The sequence below is a fragment of the Petromyzon marinus genome, chromosome 26, assembly GCF_048934315.1.
Source record: "Petromyzon marinus isolate PM22_M1 ecotype Great Lakes invasive population chromosome 26, UKy_Petmar_22M1.pri1.0, whole genome shotgun sequence".
Classification (NCBI taxonomy): domain Eukaryota; kingdom Metazoa; phylum Chordata; class Hyperoartia; order Petromyzontiformes; family Petromyzontidae; genus Petromyzon; species Petromyzon marinus.
The window spans coordinates 13,074,300-13,089,896 of NC_133692.1; positions in this window are offsets into that span (position 1 = coordinate 13,074,300).

Consider the following 15,597-nt stretch of genomic DNA (forward strand, 5'->3'; position numbering starts at 1 on the left):
TGTTTTGCTCAAACACACGTGGCACCTATTCTAGCACAAATCTGCGACTCAAAGCGCTATCACAGTGGCAGAAAGGGTCAGCCGTCTTTAACATATGTATATAATCTTGATGCAGTGCTGGCAAAATTTTAAATTAAAACTAATTTGTTTACGACTGCTTGTTGTTAGTGTTGTTGTCCTTCCCCCCTCACCTCCGATTAGCATGGTTTGGTCATGTACAGTGCTAAAGAAGTTCAACATACATACATAGACTGACACAGAGATCCATAGACTCACACAGAGACCTATAGACTCACACATAACACAAGAGACCCAACATTTGTTGTCCTTCCACCCGCACCTCCGATTAGCACGGTTTGGCTACGTACGGTGCGAAATAAGTTCAACACACACACACATAGAAAAGGGATCCCATAGAAATACCTGGGGCGATTAAAACTAAAATAAATAACAGAAATTTTTACCTGGTTAGGCCCACTACTGAACTATGTATCTGTTTTTCGTAAACGGCCTTGCCACAAATAATAGCTCAACGAAGTGGCTTATCACGTGGAAATTTAGAGCAGCCAAATACTCTAAACGCGTGATGTTAATTCTAATTGTGGAGGGAAAAACCAGAGGACTGGAAAAAAATCCACACGGCCATGGGAAGAGAGACACGCAAACTCCACATATACAGCAGGTGTCAGGGTAGGGATCGAACCCCCCAACCTCCTATTAATAAAGTAGAAGAGCGTGGTGAAGTATGGTCAAACGACCCCTATTTACAGACACGGCAAGAGGAGGTATTCATTCTGCAGTGCATCGACCGAGGGCCGTAACTTATTGTGCCATTAATTTACGAGCAGAATTTAGCCTCATATGCATGTACCACCTTTAAAAAAACTAATGTAACATGCTCATTAGTTTATTTTACAAGAACGTCACCAGGAGGCACCTTGGTCGACCGTTTGCGTGACGAGGTCGACAACAGCAGAGCAATAATGCGCGCGGGATCACAGCGGACACCCCGAGCCGAGTTTGCATCATCAGGTGGTTAGACAGATACATCGCTCACACGCTGGGCAATGTTTCCAGTGACATTTAGGGGGGAATAATACGGCATCGGTAATGCCGGTTCTGCAATAAAACCCAGCACTGCAAGCGTGGGAGTGCAAGAAAGCAATGGTTAGGAGAGGCTTGGAAGCAACGCCATGTAGCAGCCCTCAACTCTCCACTGGCCGCCACTGTCCTTGCCTCGCACCTCCAAATAGCGCGGTTGGCTATGTATGGCTTACATCGTCACCACTTTCATCTTACAGTCGTCCGTCCCGTCTCGCAAGGTGCCAGCCAGGCCCACTTCGCCTTCTTAGCATTCTGTGTGACGCCCCTGGTTTGCATGTGTACTCTAATGCACGTGTATATTTTACTGCCTCAATCTAATTTACATAAAGCATCTCTCCACGCTTGTTTTGTTCCATTTAATTTGTCAATCGCCATGCCTCTGGTCCATCTGTCATAGCAGGTAACACGCACTCACTGAAATATTCCTGCTCTTCTCTCGACCTTTTTGCACTACGCATTCCGATACTGGTGCACCTTCGATAATTATTTTATTTGACCAGGTAAGGCCCCACTAAGCTACATTTTTCTTTTTAAGAAGCGACCTGGCCACACATGATAGATAAAATAAGTGGCTTCTCAGGTGGGCAGTTATAGCAGCCAAATACTCTAGATTCTAGAAGCATGTTTCTCAATATGGAGGGAAAAACCGGATGACCCGGAAAAAAATCCACGCTACCACGGGGAGAACATGTACACTCCAGATATGCAGGCGCCGGGGTCAGGATCAAATCCACGACCTCCTGCATACCAGGCGAGGTAGTTAACATATCACCACCGTAATTAACCATAGGTTGTCTTGTGGTTGCTTGCAGCCGAACTCTCTAGTGCTGCCACGGTGGTCCACTTTACTCCAGCGACCCGGGTGCTGCTGCGGGGGTCCAAATTTGGTGATCTTGACTATAAAAAATGATTGGAATCATATAGAAATGACATTTAAAACACAGATCAGTAGAAAACTCTTAATATTTATTTTATTTACTTTTCGTAACAGCTATTTTCATTGGAGTATGACAAGTGAGGCTCTGCCTCCCTTGCCTCCCCTGCCTCCCCTGACCGCACGTCCCTGTCTCGCATGGGAGTCTCGATGATTGTTGGGCTGCCGCCTGCATCATCGTTGTCGTTTTAGTTGCCGCCACTGTCGTGGTCATCGTCTTCGTCGCCGTCTTCATGGTCATTGTCGCCTTCGTCACCGCCACCATCGTCACCGCCACCATCGTCGTCGTCTTCGTGGCCATCATCGTTGTTGTCGTCTCAGAGCATTACTACAGTGCCCATCATTTTCCTGAAGGCGCGTAGAGATTTCGCATGTTTAATATTGACAGCATCTATTCCCTGTCATGCATGGTGTGGCTTTTTTTCGAAATTGACACAGGGCTACGGTTCCCCCTGTGGTGCCATTTGTCGAAAAAATTACTTGCATTTCGTTGTTGTTGTAGTTGTTATTTTTACATTTGGGCCCAAGTGAAGATTTTTTTATTTGAAATTGAGGCCTCGATCAGCAAGCTCTTCAACCATCTCTGTTTCATATTTGTCTTTGTTATTAGTTAAAACTAGCGGGAAGTACTCGACGTTGCCCGGGTCTTAAAAATATTTCAAAATTACTCTTAAAAATCTAACAGCAGTCCGTACTGACTGTGCTGGTACCTGCTATGATTACAGCAGTGCATACTGTGGTGGTACCTGCTATGATTACAGCAGTGCATATTGTGGTGGTACCTGCTTTCACTGCAGCAGTGCATACTGTGGTGGTACCTGCTATGATTACAGCAGTGCATACCGACTGTGGTGGTATCTGCTATCACTACAGTAGTACATGCTGACTCTATAGCAGTATTTATCGACTGTATAGCACAAAGTACTCACCTGACAGAGTGGTCTGGTGAGGCCTAGTCCCATGCAGAGCCTCTGACCTCGCCTAGATTGTCCAGCCGGCCGAGGTGGCACCTTGGCAGGCTGGGGCTGGGCTGATACCCCCCCCCCCAGCCACGATCCCCCCGGCCGCTCTGCAGTAATATCTACGGCCTAACGTAGCATCTAGTAACTGTATAGTAGTAATAACTGCACGCATCGGGGTGGGGGGACATCACACAGTGAAGATTACCGTCAGCGTTTAGTGTATTTTTTTTTATATAGCACTTAGGACGCGTAAGAAAATGTCTCCCTCACTCCCATCGAAGGCGTGCGACTTGGCATGGGCCGTCCCCCCCACCAAAGGCGCGTGAGTTGGTATGGCCGTGCACGCGCCATAAATAAATAAATAAAAGGGAAGCGCACAGAAATCGCACTAAATCGCTAATTAAACTAATTTTAAGTTGACGGATGTGAAAAAGGAATAGCGTTTGCTCACCGCGGGGCTTACGGCATGGTACCTGGCAATTATTTTTACGTAAACCTCACCGTTGGAGAGCCAAGCGCGCGAACACACACACACAACTTTTTATTTTATATATAGATGTATGCTAGCTAAGAATCAAATGCATTTTTGTACATTTCGTCACAAAAAATTTTTTTCCAGAAATATCAGATAGGAACACAACCCCTGATTTTAACATCATGTCCATTGGAAAATAAGAGTTCGTATTCAAATAATTTCGAGTTAAATAAAATTTCCCAGGAACGCATCCCTTATGTATAGCGGATGTAGCCGGTGTGAGATCGCCTGTGATTAATCACACGTATTTTTGTGCACTCTGTAGAAGTATAAGGCATGTCCCCATTTGAGATTTCAGGCGGACTTGGTGCCTGGTTAGCTGCACATTACATGAGCTCCAATGATATATATAGTCTTGATTTGAAGCTTTCGTGACTGCAGGAATCCATACTCTCTGGTTCTTTCGGTAAAGTCACGTAGATAGAAACAATAACAAAAGAAGCACGTTTCGGTCGCGACACAATCGTCCATCATCAGGTGAGAACATGATCTGCTGTTGTGGCTTTATATAGGCACGGGAGGGGGGAGTTTTGTCGAGTCGTGGCTGCAGGAGTTCACGTGGGAGAGCGTGTAGGGACGGGTGGGGAGACATGCTAATTTCTCCAGCCCCACTCGTCCCTGCATGCCACAAACCCTCCCCCTTGTTGTTTCACTTGCATCCCACTGGAATTTTTGCACACAGCGTTGGTGTATGGTGCTTTTTCAGGAATATTTTCCTGTTTTTTCCTGGATTTTTCTGTTTTTTCCGATGTATTTAGTAAGGGTAAATTCGATGTGGGCCACACGTCTCTGATGCGTCACCATATTGATATGGGTGGCGGTGCTCCCATTCGTCAGAACTCATTTCGGATTAGTCCCAAGGAGAAGGACTTCGTCCACCAGTCTGTGGGGTGCTCCCATTGTCCTGGTTAAAAAGGACAGGAGTTTGCGTTTTTGTGTGAATTTTTGGGAAATTAAATAAATTATCTGTGGCAGACGCGTATCCGCTCCCACGGATGGACGATTAGTTGGATGCCCTGTCGGGGGCACGGTTTTTCTCCACCCTGGATCTATTGTCGGGTTTTGGCAGTTGCCTTTGGATGAAAGTTCAAAACCTAAAACCACGTCCCGGACACCGCAAGGGCTGTTTCAATTGAGCGTGCTTCCGATTGGGCTTCACTCAGCTCTGGCTACGTTCCAGCGATTATGGAGTTGGTACTGTCGGGGCTCCAATGGAAATCATGTCTGATCTATTTGGATGACGTGATTGTCTTCAGTCGCACATTCCGGGAACATCTGCAGCGGTTGCGTGCGGTATTTGTTAAAATGCGGGCGGATAATTTGAAATTCAAGCCACAGAAATGTTACCTCTTGCAAAAGTCGGTTCACTACCTGGGTTATGTTGCTAGCGAGTCAGGGATCGCCACGGACCCTGCAAAGACTGCGTGCGTGAGTGGCCGACACCGACATCGGTGGGTGAGGTTCGCAGTTTTGTGGGGTTCGTGTCGTATTACCGCCACTTCGTGCCTGGGTTTACAACATTCGCAATCCGCTCCACGCTCTCACAGCAAAAGGCCAGAGGTTTCGGTGGGGGAAGGAGGAGGAGGTCGCATTTCTTATACTGCCCGATGGCCTCGTGAACGCACCCCCCCTTCGGTACCCCGATTTCACCTTGCCGTTTGTGTTGGATACGGACGCCAGCGATACCAGGATCGGCGCGGTATTGTTGTAGGTTGAGAACGGGGTGGAGAGCGTGGTCGCTTATGGTAGCCGGGTGCTGTCCCCCGCAGAGCAGCGCTATTGTGTCACGCATCGTGTTGGTATGTGCACCTGTCACGGCTGAAGCCCTATTTTCCACCTTATGAGAGCGTTTCATCTCCACCATCTGATGGCCGGGTGTTTGATGTGTCCGACGGAGCCGGACGTCCAGTTACGGATGATGCGCCTCATCATCCGTAACCGATGTTTAAAGGTCAGCCTGAACGGCTGTTTTTTTCATGGGGGGGTCATGTAGTGACATTGAATGAATCACTGTAGCGCATGGCGCTGGGAGATTGGTAGACAATGGAATTAGGGGTAGCAGCCCGTTCTACCAGTTGGACCCGTGGGCCAAGCCCGAACCCTTCTAGGGGATCCAGAAGGATGCGTCGCCGAGGGGGGAGCCTGTCCACGCTGGGGAGAATAAAAGGGGAGCTTCGACTCCCAGTCGGCGCCGGTTGCCCTTGGGAATGAAACTCGTCATGCTGCTGTCATCAGGGTCTTCGCCTCTTCAAGCTGTGGGTCTGGAATGGCTGTGAGAGCCGGAATAAACAAGAGGGATAACGCTTCCTACTAGTGTATGTGACTTAGTATACTATACTAGTAACGAATGCACACGTTTTGTTTACGTGACAACCCGAACTGATTAGCTGCGTTGGGGGGCGGTGGTGGGTTTAATGACACATTTCTATTTATGTGATCTAAACCAAACAAAAAACCCTCTAACATGGATATGATTTACTCTCTACCTGTTTGGTGAAGAGGTCACCATCTGCTGGCTTGCCATGGTATGGTGGCAGTACAGCAAGTAGGTTAACTTCCATCTGTAAGGGGATTGATTTTCCCCCCCGTCCTCCCGACACGAGTGGATTTTCTCCTTGTACTCCGGTTCACTCCCACATGGACAAGCACTCGCTGTCGAGACGGTTCAAAACATCCCAACCACAGAACAGCAGAGCTTGGACAATTATCGGTGCCGAGTTCTGGGCTGCTTTCCTTCCTGCTGGGCTGTGGTTTCTCGCGGCCCCTGCACCACTCTCAGAATGAACCAAATCTGTGCTCGTCGCAATGAAAACAAATGTTGTTGTTTGACCATGTGTAGGGGTGCTATGGGGAATAAACACATGACACGGGAAGGTGTGGTTCACCCACACCTTGGTGGCTACAACAACGTCCGCTAAGGCTCCAGTGGGTATAAAGTGCGGGGAGCCAGGGAGCTCGGGGCAGAGTGTGGGGCCCGAGGCTGAAGCAACCAGTGAAGAAAGAAGGCCAGCTAGGTGAGACCCTGGAACTCCTGTGACCGCTGCCCTTTTCAGGGCCGGCACAGCAAGCCAGTGGTGCGGCCCCAGAGCCCCAGAGTCAGAGTCCTTCTAAGGGCCGGTCTGGTCGGCGGGGTGCCGAGATCTGTGCCTAACCAGGGCCGGATCTGATAGCCTCCCTTAGAGCCCTACCAGGAGGAACTGGGAGCCTAGAGCTTAGGCCAGAGAGCCTGGGGTGTGTTCCTGAGTTATACGGGTGGAGGGGCCGCTACCCCTTCTAGTGTAACCCTTGTTAAGGTTTAAATAAATAGTGCTGCTTCTATTCTGCCGTCTCCGTGTCCTGGAACCCACTACACATGTGATGTGGGTGTGTGCGAGCGTCGCTAGTCACAAGGTTTCGAAGTTCATGTCCCTGGTTTGGGGGAAAATTGCCTCGTCTTCTTATTTCCGGGGAGTGAAACCCATTGTTGTCCTACAACTTCATTTAATACCCGCCTATGGGGATGTTGAATGTCCGCGGTTGGTTCACAGGGCTGTAAAGAGGAGATGAGCAGGAAAAACAACTCTTGACTTCAGAGTTTTGCTGCTGATGAAAAAACAGCAACAAAGGACCCCACTCTGCCCCTACGGCGTTGCACGTAACGAAGGCACAGTTTTTGAATTGGTGCGATAGAGCGAAGCGAAGCGAGCAAACGCACGCAGCAGATTTTGGCAGTGCGACGCTAGCACGCGTTGGCCGTTAATGACGCGGGTGTAACCCCGAGAGGCGCGTGTTCTTTACACCAGCCTCGATCCCGACAAATTGTTGTGTTTGTTACATTTGTTTTTTCAGTGTATAAAATTAAACAAACAAGCTTGTGTTTTGGCATTCGACTATTTGACAGTGTTATTGTTATTATTATTTAATATCAAGTTCGTTAAAACGCATTCCTGTCCGTCTGTTCGCCTGGTTGGCAGCCAGACACTTGGTGTTTTAAAACGTCAATTTGTCGAAGCAAGCAGGGTCTGGGCCGGTGTCAACTTTTTGGGGCTCATTAGCAGATTCAGGCACACCATCACCCTCCCAACACAGACAATTAGGAAGTGTTTGTCACGTAAACAAAACGTGCCGATTAGTTACTAGTTCAGACTAAACCCACAACATTTACAATTTGAGTTGCGTGACGTTTCGCACCTGATAGGCCCACAGTGATGACCGCAAGCAGGAGGACTGGCTATCGCCTGATGAGGCTGGTTGTAATCACCAGAGAAACGTCGTACTCGAATTGTAAATAAACTTGATTTGAAGCTTTCGTGACTGCAGGAATTACTCTGTGTCTGGTAGAGCCACTCTTCCTTCGTGAGCGGAGTCGTTGCTTAGAGATGCTCAACGAATCTCGGGCGCCATCGTGAAACCTGTTCTCCTATAACGTCGCGTGTTGTTTTTATAAACGCTAATTGGGTACAACGCGATGAACGTATTAGGGAATGCATTTTGTTTATAATGTTGATGCGACTTGGATATAACGCGGTTGAGTGAAAGGAACAATGTCGCATGAGTAGGAATAAGCGGTCGTATGGCTGCTTCAGAGTAGAATCACACAAGGCATTGGGATGCTGCTGGATGCTTCTAGATGCTACTCTTTGTTCGGCCTGCGTACACACCTCACGTGTTATCAAGGACTGTGCTTTACCCCTATATTATATATTATTTATTATAACGCGATATTTACATAACGCGGTGTTCTTTAAGAACGTACTTATTTATTCCAAGGGACTGGGGAAACACTCCGGGGTGGATCGATCTGAGAAAGTATCTTGAGACTCCAACAATAACACATCTGCGGTGTACACAATTGTTGAAAGGGACAGCATCGAACGTTTTAAATCCATGAGCGTGTCGGGGAGATCAATCCCAATTTGATCCGATGGCAGCGTGAAGCGTTCAAACGAAACAATCAACATATCCGACCAGTCTGCGGGATGTACAGTGAGGGGAAAACATATTCGATCCCCTGTTGATTTTGTATGATTGCCCACTGACAAAGAAATGATCAGTCTATAATTTTAATGGTAGGTTTATTTGAACAGTGAGAGACAGAATAACAACTAAATCTAGAAAAAGGCATTTAAAAATATAATAAATTTATTTGAATTTTAATGAGGGAAATAAGTATTTGACCCCTCTGCAAAACATGACTTAGTACTTTGTGGCAAAACCCTTGTTCTCAATCACAGAGGTCAGATGTTTCTTGTAGTTGGCCACCAGGTTTGCACACACCTCAGGAGGGATTTTGTCCCACTCCTCTTTGCAGATCTTCTCCAAGTCATTAAGGTTTCGAGGCTGACGTTTGGCAACTCGAACCTTCAGCTCCCTCCAGAGATTTTCTATGGGATTAAGGTCTGGAGACTGGCTAGGCCACTCCAGGACCTTAATGTGCTTCTTCTTGAGCCACTCCTTTGTTGCCTTGGCCGTGTGTTTTGGGTCATTGTCATGCTGGAATACCCATCCACGACCCATTTTCAATGCCCTGGCTGAGGGAAGGAGGTTCTCACCCAAGATTTGACGGTACATGGCCCCGTCAATCGTCCCTTTGATGCGGTGAAGTTGTCCTGTCCCTTTAGCAGAAAAACACCCGTACACCATAATATTTCCACCTCCATGTTTGACGGTGGGGATGGTGTTCTTGGGGTCATAGGCAGCATTCCTCCTCCTCCAAACACGGCGAGTTGAGTTGATGCCAAAGAGCTCCATTTTGGTCTCATCTGACCACAACATTTTCACCCAGTTGTCCTCTGAATCATTCAGATGTTCATTGGCAAACTTCAGACGGGCATGTATATGTGCTTTCTTGAGTAGGGGGACCTTGCGGGCGCTGCAGGATTTCAGTCCATCACGGCGTAGTGTGTTACCAATTGTTTTCTTGATGACTATGGTCCCAGCTGCCTTGAGATCATTGGCAAGATCCTCCCGTGTAGTTCTGGACTGATACCTCACCGTTCTCATGATCATTGCAACTCCACGAGGTGAGATCTTGCATGGAGCCCCAGGCCGAGCGAATTTGACAGTTCTTTTGTCTTTCTTCCATTTGCGAATAATCGCACCAACTGTTCTCACCTTCTCACCAAGCTGCTTGGCAATGGTCTTGTAGCCCATTCCAGCCTTGTGTAGGTCTACAATCTTGTCCCTGATATCCTTGGAGAGCTCTTTGGTCTTGGCCATGGTGGAGAGTTTGGAATCTGATTGATTGATTGCTTCTGTGGACAGGTGTCTATTATACAGGTAACAAGCTGAGATTAGGAGCACTCACTTTAAGAGTGTGCTCCTAATCTCAGCTCGTTACCTGTATAAAAGACACCTGGGAGCCAGAAATCTTTCTGATTGAGAGGAGGTCAAATATTTATTTCCCTCATTAAAATGCAAATCAATTGATAAAATTTTTGACCTGCGTTTTTCTGGATTTTGTTGTTGTTATTCTGTCTCTCACTGTTCAAATAAATCTACCATTAAAATTATAGACTGATCATTTCTTTGTCAGTTGGCAAACGTACAAAATCAGCAGGGGATCAAATACTTTTTTCCCTCACTGTACGTCTCCTCCAGCTTCTTTAAAGAAGAACGTTTCCTCCATCTTCTCCAGAGAATAACGTCTCCTCCATCTTCTCTAGAGAAGAACGTCTTCTCCATCTTCTCCAGAGAAGAACATCTCCTCCATCCTCTCCAGAGAAGAACATCTCCTACATCTTCTCCGGAGAAGAACGTTTCCTCCATATTCTCTGGAGAAGAACATCTCCTCCATATTCTCCAGAGAAGAAAGTCTCCTCCATCTTCTCCAGTGAAGAACGTCTCCTCCATCTTCTCCAGAGAAGAACATCCCCTCCATCATCTCCAGAGAAGAACATCTCCTCCATCTTCTCTGGAGAAGAACGCCTCCTCCATCTTCTCCGGAGAAGAACATCTCCTCCATATTCTCCGGAGAAGAACATCTCCTCCATATTCTCCGGAGAAAAATGTCTCCTCCATCTTCTCCAGTGAAGAACGTCTCCTAAATCTTCTCCAGTGAAGAAAGACTCCTACAGATTCTCCGGAGAAGAACGTCTCCTACATCTTCTCCAGAGAAGAACGTCTCCTCCATCTTCTCCAGAGAAGAACGTCTCCTCCATCTTCTAAAGAGAAGAACGTCTCCTCCATCTTCTCCAGAGAAGAACGTCTCTTCCATCTTCTCCAGAGAAGAATTTCTCCTCCATCTTCTCCAGTGAAGAATGTCTCCTCCAGCTTCTGCGGAGAAGAATGTCTCTTCCATCTTCTCCAGAGAAGAACATCTCCTCCATCTTCTCCAGAGAAGAACGTCTCCTCCATCATCTCCAGAGAAGAACATCTCCTACATCTTTTCCGGAGAAGAACGTTTTCTCCATCTTCTCTGGAGAAGAACATCTCCTCCATATTCTCCGAAGAAGAAAATCTCCTCCATATTCTCCAGAGAAGAATGTCTCCTCCAGCTTCTCTGGAGAAAAACGTCTCCTCCATCTTCTCCAGAGAAGAACGTCTCCTCCATCTTCTCCGGAGAAGAACGTCTCCTCCATCTTCTCCAGAGAAGAACGTCTCTTCCATCTTCTCCAGAGAAGAACTTCTCTTCCATCTTCTCGAGTGAAGAATGTCTCCTCCAGCTTCTGCGGAGAAGAATGTCTCCTCCATCTTCTCCAGAGAAGAACATCTCCCTCATCTTCTCCAGAGAAGAACGTCTCCTCCATCATCTCCTGAGAAGAACATCTCCTACATCTTCTCCGGAGAAGAACGCCCCCTCCATCTTCACCGGAGAAGAACATCTCCTCCATATTCTCCGGAGAAGAACGCCTCCTTCATCTTCTCCGGAGAAAAACGTCTCCTCCATCTTCTCCGGAGGAAAACGTCTCCTCCATCTTCTTCAGAGAAGAACGTCTCCTCCATCATGTCCTGAGTAGACCATCTCCTACATCTTCTCCGGAGAAGAACGCCTCCTCCATCTTCTCTGGAGACGAACATCTCCTCCATATTCTCCGGAGAAGAACATCTCCTCCATATTCTCCAGAGAAGAATGTCTCCTCCAGCTTCTCCGGAGAAAAACGTCTCCTCCATCTTCTCCAGAGAAGAACTTCTCCATCTTCTCCAGTGAAGAATGTCTCCTCCAGCTTCTGCGGAGAAGAACGCATCTTCCATCCATCTTCTCCGGAGAAGAACGTCTCCTCCATCTTCTCCGGAGAAGAACGTCTCCTCCATCTTCTAAAGAGAAGAACATCTCCTCCATCTTCTCCAGAGAAGAACATCTCCTACATCTTTTCTGGAGAAGAACGTTTTCTACATCTTCTCTGGAGAAGAACATCTCCTCCATATTCTCCGAAGAAGAAAATCTCCTCCATATTCTTCAGAGAAGAACGTCTCCTCCATAATCTCCGGAGAAGAACATCTCCTCCATCTTCTCCAGAGAAGAACATCTCCTCCATCTTCTCCAGAGAAGAAAGTCTCCTCCATCTTCTCCAGAGAAGAACGTCTCCTCCATCTTCTCCAGAGAAGAACGTCTCCTCCATCTTCTCCGGAGAAGAACGTCTCCTGCATCTTCTCCAGAAAATAACGTCTCCTCCACCTTCTCCAGAGAAGATCATCTCCAGTGAAGAACGTCTCCTCCATCTTCTCTCGTGAAGAATGTCTCCTCAATCTTCTCCAGAGAAGAACATCTCTTCCATCTTCTCCGGAGACGAATGTCTTCTACATCTTCTCCAGAGATGAACGTCTCCTCCATCTTCTCCAGTGAAGAATGTCTCCTCAATCTTCTCCAGAGAAGAACATCTCCTACATCTTCTCCGGAGACGAATGTCTTCTTCATCTTCTCCATAGAAGAACGTCTCCTCCATCTTCTCCAGAGAAGAACGTCTACTCCATCTTCTCCAGAAAATAACGTCCCGTCCATATTATCCAGAGAGGATCATCTCCAGTGAAGAATGTCTCCTCAATCTACTCCAAAAAAGAACATCTCCTCCATCTTCTCCGGAGACGAATGTCTCTTTCATCTTCTCCAGTGTATAACATCTCGTCCATCTTCTCCAGAGATGAACGTCTCCACCATCTTCTACGGAGAAGACACATCTCCTGCATATTCTCTGGAGAAGAACGTCTCCTCCATCTTCTCCAGAGAAGAACGTCTCCTCCATCTTCTCCAAAGAACCACATCTCCTCCATCATCTCCAGAGAAGAACGTCTCCTCCATCTTCTCCGGAGAAAAATGTCTTCTCCATCTTCTCCAGAGAAGAACGTCTCTTCCATGTTCTCCAGAGAAGAACTTCTCCTCCATCTTCTCCAGAGAAGAACTTCTCCTCCATCTTCTCAAGTAGAGAACATCTCCTCCATCTTCTCCAGAAAAGAACGTCTCTTCCATCTTCTCCAGAGAAGAACTTCTCCTCCATCTTCTCCAGTGGAGAATGTCTCCTCCAGCTTCTCTGGAGAAGAACGTCTCCTCCATCTTCTCCGGAGAAGAACGTCTCCTCCATCTTCTCCAGTGAAGAACGTCTCCTCCATCTTCTCCAGAGAAGGATGTCTCCTCCATCTTCTGCAGAGAAGAACGTCCCCACCATCTTCTGTAGAGAAGAACGTCTCATCAATCTTCTCCAGAGAAGAACGTCTCCACCATCTTCTCCAGAGAAGAACATCTCCTACATCTTCTCCAGAGAAGAACATCTCCTCCATATTCTCCGGAGAAGAATGCCTCTCCCATCTTCTCCGGAGAAAAACGTCTCCTCCATCTTCTCTGGAGAAAAACGTCTCCTCCATCTTCTCCGGAGAAGAATGTCTCCTCCATCTTCTAAAGAGAAGAACCTCTCCTCCATCTTCTCCAGAGAAGAACATCTCTTCCATCTTCTCCAGAGAAGAACTTCTCCTCCTTTTTCTCCAGTGAAGAATGTCTCCTCCAGCTTCTGCGGAGAAGAATGTCTCCTCCATCTTCTCCAGAGAAGAACATCTCCCTCATCTTCTCCAGAGAAGAACTTCTCCTCCATCATCTCCATAGAAGAACATCTCCTACATCTTTTCCGGAGAAGAACGTTTTCTCCATCTTCTCCGGAGAAGAAAATCTCCTCCATATTCTCCGAAGAAGAAAATGTCCTCCATATTCTTCAGAGAAGAACGTCTCCTCCAGCTTCTTCAGAGAAGAACGTCTCCTCCATCTTCTCCAGAAAAGAACATCTCCTCCATAATCTCCAGAGAAGAACACCTCCTCCATCTTCTCCAGAGAAGAACGTCTCCTGCATCTTCTCCAGAAAATAACGTCTCCTCCACCTTCTCCAGAGAAGATCATCGCCAGTGAAGAATGTCTCCTCCATCTTCTCTCGTGAAGAATGTCTCCTCAATCTTCTCCAGAGAAGAACATCTCCTCCATCTTCTCCGGAGACGAATGTCTTCTTCATGTTCTCCATAGAAGAACATCTCCTCCGTCTTCTCCATAGAAGAACGTCTCCTCCGTCTTCTCCAGAGAAGAACGTCTACTCCATCTTCTCCAGAAAAAAAAGTCCCGTCCATATTATCCAGAGAGGATCATCTCCAGTGAAGAATGTCTCCTCAATCTTCTCCGGAGAAGAACGTCTCCTCCATCTTCTAAAGAGAAGAACATCTCCTCCATCTTCTCCAGAGAAGAACATCTCCTACATCTTTTCTGGAGAAGAACGTTTTCTACATCTTCTCTGGAGAAGAACATCTCCATATTCTCCGAAGAAGAAAATCTCCTCCATATTCTTCAGAGAAGAACGTCTCCTCCATAATCTCCGGAGAAGAACATCTCCTCCATCTTCTCCAGAGAAGAACATCTCCTCCATCTTCTCCAGAGAAGAAAGTCTCCTCCATCTTCTCCAGAGAAGAACGTCTCCTCCATCTTCTCCAGAGAAGAACGTCTCCTCCATCTTCTCCGGAGAAGAACGTCTCCTGCATCTTCTCCAGAAAATAACGTCTCCTCCACCTTCTCCAGAGAAGATCATCTCCAGTGAAGAACGTCTCCTCCATCTTCTCTCGTGAAGAATGTCTCCTCAATCTTCTCCAGAGAAGAACATCTCCTCCATCTTCTCCGGAGACGAATGTCTTCTACATCTTCTCCAGAGATGAACGTCTCCTCCATCTTCTCCAGTGAAGAATGTCTCCTCAATCTTCTCCAGAGAAGAACATCTCCTACATCTTCTCCGGAGAAGAATGTCTTCTTCATCTTCTCCATAGAAGAACGTCTCCTCCGTCTTCTCCAGAGAAGAACGTCTACTCCATCTTCTCCAGAAAATAACGTCCCGTCCATATTATCCAGAGAGGATCATCTCCAGTGAAGAATGTCTCCTCAATCTACTCCAAAAAAGAACATCTCCTCCATCTTCTCCGGAGACGAATGTCTCTTTCATCTTCTCCAGTGTATAACATCTTGTCCATCTTCTCCAGAGATGAACGTCTCCACCATCTTCTCCGGAGAAGACACATCTCCTGCATATTCTCTGGAGAAGAACGTCTCCTCCATCTTCTCCAGAGAAGAACGTCTCCTCCATCTTCTCCAAAGAACCACATCTCCTCCATCATCTCCAGAGAAGAACGTCTCCTCCATCTTCTCCGGAGAAAAATGTCTTCTCCATCTTCTCCAGAGAAGAACGTCTCTTCCATGTTCTCCAGAGAAGAACTTCTCCTCCATCTTCTCCAGAGAAGAACTTCTCCTCCATCTTCTCAAGTAGAGAACATCTCCTCCATCTTCTCCAGAAAAGAACGTCTCTTCCATCTTCTCCAGAGAAGAACTTCTCCTCCATCTTCTCCAGTGGAGAATGTCTCCTCCAGCTTCTCTGGAGAAGAACGTCTCCTCCATCTTCTCCGGAGAAGAACGTCTCCTCCATCTTCTCCAGTGAAGAACGTCTCCTCCATCTTCTCCAGAGAAGGATGTCTCCTCCATCTTCTGCAGAGAAGAACGTCCCCACCATCTTCTGTAGAGAAGAACGTCTCATCAATCTTCTCCAGAGAAGAACGTCTCCACCATCTTCTCCAGAGAAGAACATCTCGTACATCTTCTCCAGAGAAGAACATCTCCTCCATATTCTCCGGAG